The sequence below is a fragment of the Balearica regulorum genome, chromosome 17, assembly GCF_011004875.1.
Source record: "Balearica regulorum gibbericeps isolate bBalReg1 chromosome 17, bBalReg1.pri, whole genome shotgun sequence".
NCBI classification, from domain to species: Eukaryota; Metazoa; Chordata; class Aves; order Gruiformes; family Gruidae; genus Balearica; species Balearica regulorum.
Window position 1 is genome coordinate 10,371,871 of NC_046200.1, and position 10,587 is coordinate 10,382,457.

Genomic DNA, 10,587 nt, shown 5'->3' on the forward strand with positions numbered 1-10,587 from the left:
CATGGAAACAAAAATAATCCTTTTAGAAAGACTATAATCAGCTGGTTAGAGCATGTGTATATCTCTCCCCAACAGACACAGAAAAGATAAATCTACATTTAAGTTGTAGTCCTGTTTCAACATGTCATCTAATAAGACTGTCAATTCTAGTCTAGCTATGAGTATCTGTTGTTAGAGGAATAAAATCCTAGCTGAAAGTCTAGAGCTAAAACATAACTATCCTGGAAATGTCTTGTTAATGAACAAATGGCCGCATAAAACACACACTACCATTCACAATTATATTTTAATTATCTTCTGTGTTGAAAAGAAGCATAAACATATCCAAATCCACTTGGGGAATGCAAAAAAAAAAGAGACAGAAGAAAGCAAAGTTCACTTTGGACCAGATACTTCCCATGCCAGGTTTGAAGTTGCACAGGAACAGACCCTCCAGCAACAGTTCTGGTTCCAGACCTTTCGTCCAATGAATCCTGCTGCAGACAGGACCCTGCCATTCTTCCCCTTTTAGAATAAATGCTTGCACAGGAAAGGCCTTGTGCCCACACAGCAAAATGGGTGACACCAGCAGGCATGGAGGGAAGTACACAAAATGGGTTTGATACGACTAAAGGGGATGACTGATAAGCAGAAAAGTACTTTTTTTCTTGGTTACTTTAAATTAGAGTAAGTCTGTGTCTTTGGGTCCATGCCTAGTTTTTGCAAGCTAGCTGGATTCCCATCTTGTCCTTCCACATGCTCATTCTGGCCATGAGTTTAGGGCTCCTGAAAGGCACCAGATGTTGGGGGTGGTGTTTGTTTGTTTGAACTCCCCTTGCAAAAACAACACTAAAAGAAGGGAAGAAGATTGGATGACTTCAGATTTGCTTTCCAGCAGAGTATGACTAATGCAGGGAGGTAGCTTGGTAAATATACTCAGGGAGGACTACAGGCAAGGACAAAAAGGTGCAGAGAAACTCAACAGAAAACAAGCAAGAGGGACAGAAGTTTAGAGTCATGAGCAGAGTGAAGAAAATGGAGAAAAAATGCGTGATCAGGAGAAAGTTTTTGTGGACACAGCCCGGAAGGGGAGGGTCAGGAGTTTAATTGCCAGGAATCATCTAATACAGACCCAGCAGACTAACATCTGAGGTAAAAGGTGAGAAAAGAAAGGGCAGGAGACTGAACAGAGATCAAGGCTCACTTGGTGGTGAGCAGTCCAAACATTGAGCTGGACCTTGTTTTGGTTAGTTACTGGTGTGTTACTAAGGAATTCACACTGTCCTTCTAGAAGTTTATAGCATTCAGGAACGTTCTTCTCCAGTAACCTCACCATGCCTGCAATGGAAGAGCCCTGTGATCAAAGTGAGCCACAAGCACCTATTGGGAGGTATAACAGAAAAGGTGTGAGGATAAAGTATCTAAGAATTGATAGCGATTTGTGGGACAGGGACAATCTGAGGAGGAAAGGGTAATGTAGACAAAAGGAAAGCCCTGGAAGGAGAGAACAGAAGTTCTTTGAACTGAAATTCTGCTTTACTTTAAAACACACACATTGCAACAGAGATGCGCGCATGCACGCACACAGACAAACAAGTCAAGTATCCACATGAACACAGTTGGTTCTGGATATTCCGTCTTTTTTTAATTGGTCCCAGGTGAGGCATCAACAATCACATCTGGAAATTTTTATACAAATGGCAGGAAAGCCAATGACTCGGGTCACAAATATTTCACGCTCTCTCTTTGCCAGAAACACAGGACAAATGTGGTTTACATCTGCCTCCCTATAAATACACACACTTACAAGATTCTCTGCTATGGCAAATACTTCTGCAAGAAAAAGCAGAGCTGGTCAGTGTGCTTCCCGTCCCACCCAACGTAGATCTGGTCAGAACTGAGAAACTGGATGCTGGGTGACACCTGTGGTCCAGGTCAGGCTTATCATTGGGACAAGGATCAAGAGATGACAAAGACATCTCTACTGACTGTAGATGAAAAACACAGAATCAAGTTACATGGATGAGCACTTTTAAAAGCTGCTGCAGCCCCAGCCTTCCGGACCCAGACTCTCCATAAGACCACAGGAGAGGCTGTGTCAGGTACACCCAGCTTCTGCCTGACATGCAAACTCAAATTAGCTCTCAAAAGCTCACCTTTCAATGAAAAAAACCACCAGTCCTCCTTTTTAACTCTTCCTGCCTCAGCTGCTAACAGGCTTGCTGAAGAAAGGCAGTGATGGCAGTAGCTACCACCTGAATTTATCCACTCATAGTCAAGAAGAGATTGTGCTAGTTTCTTGTCTGTGAGGCAGCAATTCAAGCAGAGCACTGCCTTACTTAACTAGTTCTACCCAGTGTGCACTGGTGCTGCAAAATGCTATACAAATTCAACATGTCTCTGTAGTAAGGACCTGTCTCTTGGGTATCAGAGCCTAAACTTAGATCAAGTGCTAACAGGAGCCCTGTTTCCTAGCAGTAACTGTGCTCAGCTTCATTTTGGGAGTAAGCTTCAGAGGACATGATACCCTCAACACTGTTGCTGCACGAGCATTACAATTGCAAAAGATGGACACAGCTTCCCTACTACCTGTGTCAACGGTGTTTTCAGGAATGCAGAGAAGATGTATTTCTGTTCAGTACTAGCTAATTCTTAGAACCACAAGATCTTTGCTCTTCTGAGATGTCCTGCTAGTGCAGACAATGCTGTTAGTCCTCTGCAGTAGGTACTGATTTAGAAGAACTGAGACCTGCTGGGTGCAATGGAGTGTGCAAGGAAGGCAGAGTCAGGCAGGAACAGCTTACACGCTCCTAATGAGCCAACTCCGATCCTATCTATGGTAACTTTGTGTTGCTCCAGGGGTAAAGAGACTGCCAGAGGTGACTTAACTAGATGTCAGAGGGAATTCTCCTAAAACCACCAAAGCAACCCATTCGACATTTTTTCATTCCCCCTGCCTGCCCTTAGCATAGTGGATGTGGCAGTAGCTATTTACAGAGCTCTGCCAACCTCTGGGTAGCAGGGTATGACAAGGGCCACTGCACTGCACCCCTAGAGCAGCTAAGAGTCTGCAGCTATAAACTCCAGGATGATGAAGCTGCTTAGCAGACTTAGATAAAAATATTTTTCCCTCACTGAGGAGACTGCCTAAAGCTAAAGACACAGCTTTACCTACATCTGAATGCCCGCTGTTATGCTTCATGCCATCAGAATTTGTAAAGGACAGGAGAGTCAACAGCACCCAGCTAGTGCACCTCTTGGGTTTTGGGTTTTTTTCCTAATCTATGGCATTTAGCTAGGGCACCTGGCCATATTTTCCCTCATCTAAAGCTTTAAAGCAAACTGGAAAGTTCCATGTATGTTCAAGCAAGAGTTGATCACTCAGAACAGCACAGCAAAATACACATTCCCTTAAAGTCAGTGGAATTCTAAAGGCAAAGCACTTAAAATTGACCAAATGTCACTATTTTTATTCAATGTTTAATTAACACATCCAATTTACCTCTAGTCCCACTGTTGCAAGACAGAGCTAAATAACTTGCTAATTCGGGGGTTTTTTAAAGGATTAAAGAAATTTGATTAAAGATAGCATCTTTTGATCATTCTTTCACTAGATTTTTAGAGCGCTCCATCAGCCAGGCTAAAATCTGTGCTGCTTCTGCTGGTACCTGTCCTACCCTCACAAGTCAAGAACAAGTACTGCCTTAACAGGTACCTCATTTTGGAGTTTTCCTTGGGAACCCCTGCAAGGGTCACTGCTAGAAACAATATCACTGAGCTGATCAATGAATTTGTAAGGATGGTTTACACCATTTTCTTCTGGCACTTTGGGAGCCCTCCTGAAGTCCACACCAGGCTGGCCAGCATCCCTGCAGGATGGAGGTAATACATAGCACTAAGAGAAACAGAACCAAGTAGAAGCACAAATGTTTGGAGTCCTCCTCCTGAGTGCTGACAGACACTGCCGCAATCTGATTTATTCTCTGTAGCCTTTAAGGGTGCACATTGAAATGACCTCCCCACGTGTCTCCACCAGGGCTCATCTGGTGTGCCACAGGTGTGAGGCTGTTGCTGCTCTTAACATCTTTTAAATGTTCCACCAGATGAAGAGATGAATTCCCTTTGTTCCTCAGAGATGGAGTTTCTTTCATTTCCTGCATAAGGATGCAGTCCACACTTCCAGTAGAGGGAACAGATGATGAGGGCCTAGAGGGTAAGGGTGCATTTACATGGGATGGGTTATCAGGTGTTTTTGCATAATTAATCATTTATGCCCATTGGGCTGCACATGTCTGGTAATAGCAATACTTTTCTGAGGGTGTGCTCTGTTTCACAAGAGCTCAAGAGAAGAAAACCACCTTTTCAAATCCGTTTGCTCTCAGCCCATGGACAGAGTCCCCTTAAAACCAAAGCTGAATGAAAGGACCCTGATTTGGCTTATTTGCATATGTGATTATGTAAATCAACCTACTGCTTCTTATCCCATGGCAGCAGACCTGCCATACTAGGCTGCAGAAGAGCCTCCAGGTCTGTGCCACAGTGGAGAAGATTGGATTATAGAAAAGGACATATGCGTGAAGACAGGTCCTAGCTGCATATTCACAGTTCATCAGCAGGCACATGGGAAAAGGGGGATTTAACCCTTCACTGTCAGAGAGGCAGGGAAGAGGAAAACGGCGCAACAACCATGGAGAATGCTCAGAAATAATGCAGGAGCCTTTGTTTGAACATGTTTAAGGATAAACAGTAGAAGTATTCCATGATCACTCAGACAGCAGCCTGCTGTGTGTGAAAGGGTTAATGATCTTAAGCCACCAGAAATAAAAAAAAAAAATTTAAAAAAAAGGTGAAAGATTTCCAGCCCCAGGATCATCACAAGAGCAACTGCCTCATTCACATATCACTGCCACTTTCTGATGTGTGCACACTAACTGCTCGCTGCTCACCAGCATGCACAGTACCTAGCTCCTGCATTACCGCACAACTATCCTGCATCCCACTGCTGTCTACACTGTCATCTGTCTCCATACCTCCAGCCTTCCACCTGCCATCCTACAGATGAAGCATCCAAACCAATGCTAGCTGCAGTGCACATGTGCCCAGGACATGCCACAGCCCTATAGGTCCTTGCTCTTTTATTATGCATCTGCCTGCCTAGCACCCCACTACCTCCTGGGGTGGCTGGGGCATTAAGCCCCTTCTGTTAACAAAGCCTTTCTTATCTCTGGGAGGCTCAACAGGCCCCACCGGAGCTGCAGCACTGCTAGGGTTAACACAACCCTACTCCAGCATATCAAAGCATCTGTAGGAAGTGGAACATTTTTAATGCTGTGAGGAAACTGCTGCACGGACAGCAGAAGCAAAGGGACTGGGCCCTGTCTCCATCAAGAGGAAATAGAAGCGGTGTTCAGGGATGCACAGAAAGTGCTGAGCAGTCACAAGATGTATTTTGCAAGCTCTAAATAATCTCTTACTAGAGCTATTAAGGCACCTCTCACAAAAAAAGCATGAAAAGCAACAAAAGAAAAAAGAATGGGCACTTCAGAGAACATGGCTGATACGAACCAGCCATCTCCCAAGGACTAATTTTAAACTGACTACAGGAGAAAGTGACAATAACTTTAGGGTTCCAAGAAATGTCCCAAAGCAAAACTAAATACGCATCTGGATTTCTCTTTGTTCTGAGATTTGAACTCAGGCTGGTTTTGGCCAAGAGTAACTCAACATTTAAAGCCAACTTTGCCCAACCTAAAGTTTCCAAACCAGGGCAAATAAAGTGGATTTGGCAGAGTTTCCTTTGGAGAGATTTTGCATGCGTGACACAAACTCAAAGCAAAAGGTCTTGAGGGGGGGGAGGGTTGGGTTTGTTTTGTTAATCCTGCCGAGACCAGGAACACAAGGGGGGATTTTAGCAATACCGTAGGATGACCCAGACCATTAACATCTCTTCAAACGATGCCATTTTTACCTACCATTTGTAAACCTATGGAAAAGCACATTGAATTGCTGTAGCTGACTCTGGCTGTCTCATTTTCCTGCTGCAAGCAGGACCCAGGTGAGCACAAACAGTGCCAAATCAAAACCAAACTTAGTAAAATGGCAGTGTTAATGCACAGCCCTGGCAGTCCCAGAGGACCTCAGTTCAAATATCTGCGGTTTGAAATGTAAATGAATAAAGTAAAATTCATTCACTTACAGGATTCCTCATCCTCCTAACATCCTCCCAATCATCAGTTTTGATGCCCCTCAAAGGCAAGATCAAATGCAGGAAGCTGGGGCATCTGGATTGTATCTGTGCTCTAATCCCACAGGGTTTAGATGCCAGCTTCCTCTTCTGTGGTGGCAGTCCCTCTGCAAATCATGCTCAGAATCAGGGGAACAACCAACCCCAAGTTTCTTTTCACTACCTCAGAGTAAAGACCCCAGAGTGCACCCCAGCTGCGCTGCTTTAGCCATGACACCGTACTGATTCTGTGGTCAGAAGGATGACACCATAGGAACAACATCCATCTAGCTCCAGCAAAAAATATTCTGGCACTTGCGAAACAATTACTAAGCTTCCACTCATCTGTGTTTGTTTCCTCACAGTGGAATTCAGGGTATGTGGTCATGGAGTCCAAACAGCTCTAGATGCTTGTACATGACTGCCAGTCATGGTCACTCCAGAGATAAAGCAACAGAAAGGAAGGAATCTAGCTGAGGGAAGGAACATGCATATGGACAAACCCATCCCACTGAGCATTGCAGGGAGGAGCAGGGTGCTGAGTTCAACATATCCTTAGGGACAGAGCTTGGAAGCAATGGGAAGGACTCTTGGATGTGCTCAACAAGAGCGGTATGAGCTAGCTGCTGGCAAGGACTATCAATGGCAGCATTCGCATGTTATGCTGCTCTTTCCCCCTTCTTGAATGCCCCTAGCAGACTTGTACCACTCCAAGGTACCAAGCCCATACATACACCAAACCTTTTCTCTTCGGTCTCTTCAAGGCTGGACATGGACCTCTGCTGTTACCTGTACCTGCCAAGGCCCAGAAGCAGCTCCCTACAATCCCGCTGATCTCTTGCGGTCAGGAACTGACAAAAAGGTGGGAATGCAACTGTACCCTGCAGGAGCACCAGCTGGAAAAGTGACAGCTGAATACTGGAAACTGCTTTATTCATGGGTTAGTTTAAGGCAGATATTGTCAAACTGACCAAGAGCTTCATGCCCTAATAGTATGGTATTGTCTACTCTGCGGCCCTCTGTGTGCCCTTCCCCTCAGAGTCCTGCAGCTCCAGATAAAACATCCCAAGGTCAGAGTGTGCTCTGAATGGCAGCTGCTGCAGCACCCACAGTGCCCTCCCTGTCCCTCGCCTGAGCATCACCGACATGAGGCATCCAGCCCCAGTCAGCCGGAGAGGTTAGACTCCAGCAATGTCTTCCCATTCCCGGCTGGCTGTCTCCCATGTGGCGACGCATAGCACTATTCACCCGACTATTGGCCCAGCCCAGAACTGTTTTTATTAGAAAACACTAAGGCGAGCCTTTCCAAGCCTCAGAAGAATCATCTTGTAAAGATCTGGGCTTGAGATGCCAAATGATTGCTGCTTTGGCGGAGTCTGCACATTCATTTTTTATTGGTCACAAACGCTTTCCAGATGCTGGCATGCTGGCTGCAGATTGCAACTCTGGGGACTTGGCTCCCAGCCCCAGTCACTTTGTTAAACTCTTGACCTGCTGTGGGTTAAAAGAAGCAGGGAATGGGACTGAGTCACCATGAGGGCATTGCTAAGAGAGAGTGCGCACTACACAGCAGAGACCCATTTCAGCCGCTTTCTGTGCTCAGCTGGCATGGAAAACATTTAAGGTGGTCCACAACAATCCAGCTCAGCTGCCAAAGCTGGTGAGAACTGCAGCATAACACCAGCCCGGGGTTTAGGAGCAGGGACAGAGAGGCTATCCTGCAGCTGGATTTTCCACACTGCAGCCCATACACTTTCCATCTTTTTTTCCTCTGCACAAGTGGATTTCCCATCCCTGCTCCAGTACTAAAGCAATCCTCTGAGCCAGAGCCATGTGCAACATCAGACTGAAAGCTGAAGCCAGGAAACCTTCCCTGGGTTCAGGTTTCATGACAAGCTTGAAGCTTGTTCATCAAGGAGGTTTGCAAACCTTTGGGGAAAAAAGACTTTCTGGATTCTCGGCTATTACAGGATGTCCCAAATAAGGGAAAAAAGAGAAGTGAACAAGCAGAAGGAAACACAATTTTGATAGAGCTGTTTGATATTTTTCTGACTGGAAAAATTTCCCTTTGAAAAACATAGCTGTTAAAAATCATTGGTTTTTTTCCTCCCCCTCAATAGGGGAATTTTTTAAAACTAGTATTTTGCACTTTTGATAGATTCCTCAACTGAAATTTTTCTGCAGTTGATGACTTTCTTTAATCTCGGTTTTCAAGAAGAAAAAGTTCTCTCAAAATCTCAGTTCAAAGATAACTCTTTGAGCCGAAACAAAATTTTTCACTCTGCTTTGAAATATCCAGCTAAAAGCAGTGTTTCAGAGAATGTACTTCCATTCAGAACTTCAGGACAGCAACGAAAACGATTCTTGATGAGCTCTATTGACCTGAGCTTTGGAGCAGTTTCCCCCTCCCCTGTGTGGGCACCCCTCCAGGGGAGGGCTCAGGGAGTGGAGTCCCTGGCATGGCCTCTGCCCCAGACATCACCTCAAGGCTCTCACCCCCACTTTCCTATCCACTCCCTTAACAAAATGCTGCCTAAACTACAGGCCCTGGTCTCTCTGCTGGAGCAGATGAACTATGCTGCACTGGATGCCAGGCAGGACAGTGGCCAGGACTCAATGCAAGAATGCAGACAATGGTTGGAGACCCACAGAAATTAATCAGCTCTTCCAGCACTCACGCAAAGATGTGGTGGTGACAATGGCCATTAATGCCTGGTCACTTGTCTGCTACTGCTTTAGCTGGGGGAAACTGGTAATAGAGGTCTGCTTGCTCCCCTCCGCCCTAGCAGCTGGGGATGGAGCTTCTTCAAGATGTAGATAGAAGCAGGATGCTGAGGGTTGGCTGGGTGCCTCACTGCTGGCTGTTAACTTTTAGCCTTCCTTCAGACCTCTGCAGGACTTCAGTGTCACCCACGGGCCACTCATTAGAACAGGCAGGGCATGAGGGTCTTGAGCAAAAAAGGGAAGAATAAGCAAGCCAGTCCTGCTCAAGCCTTCCACAGCCACCCAAAGAAGAGAAGCCACAGGCAGGGGTTTCAGCAGGTAAGCTGGGATCTGCCTCTTTGTACTCATCCTGCTCAACAGAGGCCTGCCCACATCTCTAAGCAATCCATGATCCCTTCAGCATTACCTGTGCACACAGAAAGCTCTGCAGTCCTGAGGGAGTATTGGGGGAAGGTTTTATCCCATGGAGCTCATCCAGTGATGCTAATTAAATCATCACGTTAGAGCTGAGGGCTTTCTTGAGTAAGTGTTACCACTTGAGCTGAATCGCACCTCAGAGCTCAGCCAGGTGTGCTGCCTAGACTCCAGAGAGCCCTGCCAAACTCATTTCACTTGTGATGCTAAGGCCAATTCCAGCACAGTCTCCAGAGTTTAATAAAATAGTGGACAATCCAGTGTAAACCTAAAACCTTTTAGATTCAGCCAAGTGGAAATCCAGCCTGACTCCCCACCCAAAAACAAACAACTGAGAAAAAGAGAGAAAGTTTTACATAATAATCTATCCAATGTTACAGCAGACAGGGTTTCTCCAAGGACATTATGTAATGTCTCAAAAGGGCTTTTAGCTGAATTATCAGGTGACTTGCACAATTACTAAAGAGAAAAACAGAATCACAGGTGAGCAGTGGGTGTGAGAATACGCATCTGCCTATTGTACATTAGCAGCAGCAGAAGTGATTCAGATTCAGCGAGATGTCATTGGAGACAGGCTCATGCTACAGACCTCAGATTTGGAGTTGACAGGCTGCAAAACCTATAGGTGTTTAGATCTGACATTCTGGTCCAAGCCTGTCTTCTCCAGCACTAGGGAGGACCACTCCACAATCCTTTGCAGACTCCCCAGAGTGAGTTTTCCCGCCTCCTTGTATCTTCAGGCCTTTGCACCAGGAATCACTGTCCTGGGACAGATCATTCGTGCCACAGAAGAGAGAGCTCTTGGCTATTTCCACTCTCACAATCCAAGGATGGGAAGAATGAAAACGCTCCAGATGAACTCACTGTGTAGATGCTGACATTTACTTACATGTTATTTTCTCCCTCACCCCTTCCGCTCACTGAGAGCTGCAGGGGCACAGGAGGAAGGACACGTGCAAACATAGCCAGTACATCAGATAATATAACCCCTCATGCCAGCTTCCTGAGTTCTGTCTTAAACTCAGCTTACAGCAAGAAGAAAAAAAAACAAAACAAAACAGCAAAAAGCATCACTTTTTGCTGGAAGTCTGCTACAGAACCTCTCTCCTCTGATAGTTAGGAACCTTCTAATCACCAGCCTAAAGTTACTACTGCCAAGATGATACCTATCTGTTCTTGTGCCAGTGTTGCCTTTAAGCAGTTGTTCTCCCTCCCTGGCATTTACCTCCCCTTTTCCTCCTGTCCTG

The 10,587-nt window shown here is 45.6% G+C and overlaps 1 long non-coding RNA gene across 1 annotated transcript in view; it reads right to left on the minus strand.

Annotated features, from left to right (window-relative positions):
• The window catches only part of LOC142604260 (uncharacterized), a 93,993-nt gene extending 87,621 nt beyond the window's left edge, over positions 1–6,372 (minus strand). The window contains exon 1 of the long non-coding RNA XR_012838138.1: positions 6,176–6,372. This is a non-coding gene — a long non-coding RNA (uncharacterized LOC142604260). The remainder of the gene's footprint in view (positions 1–6,175) is intronic.
• Positions 6,373–10,587: the final 4,215 nt, after the last annotated feature.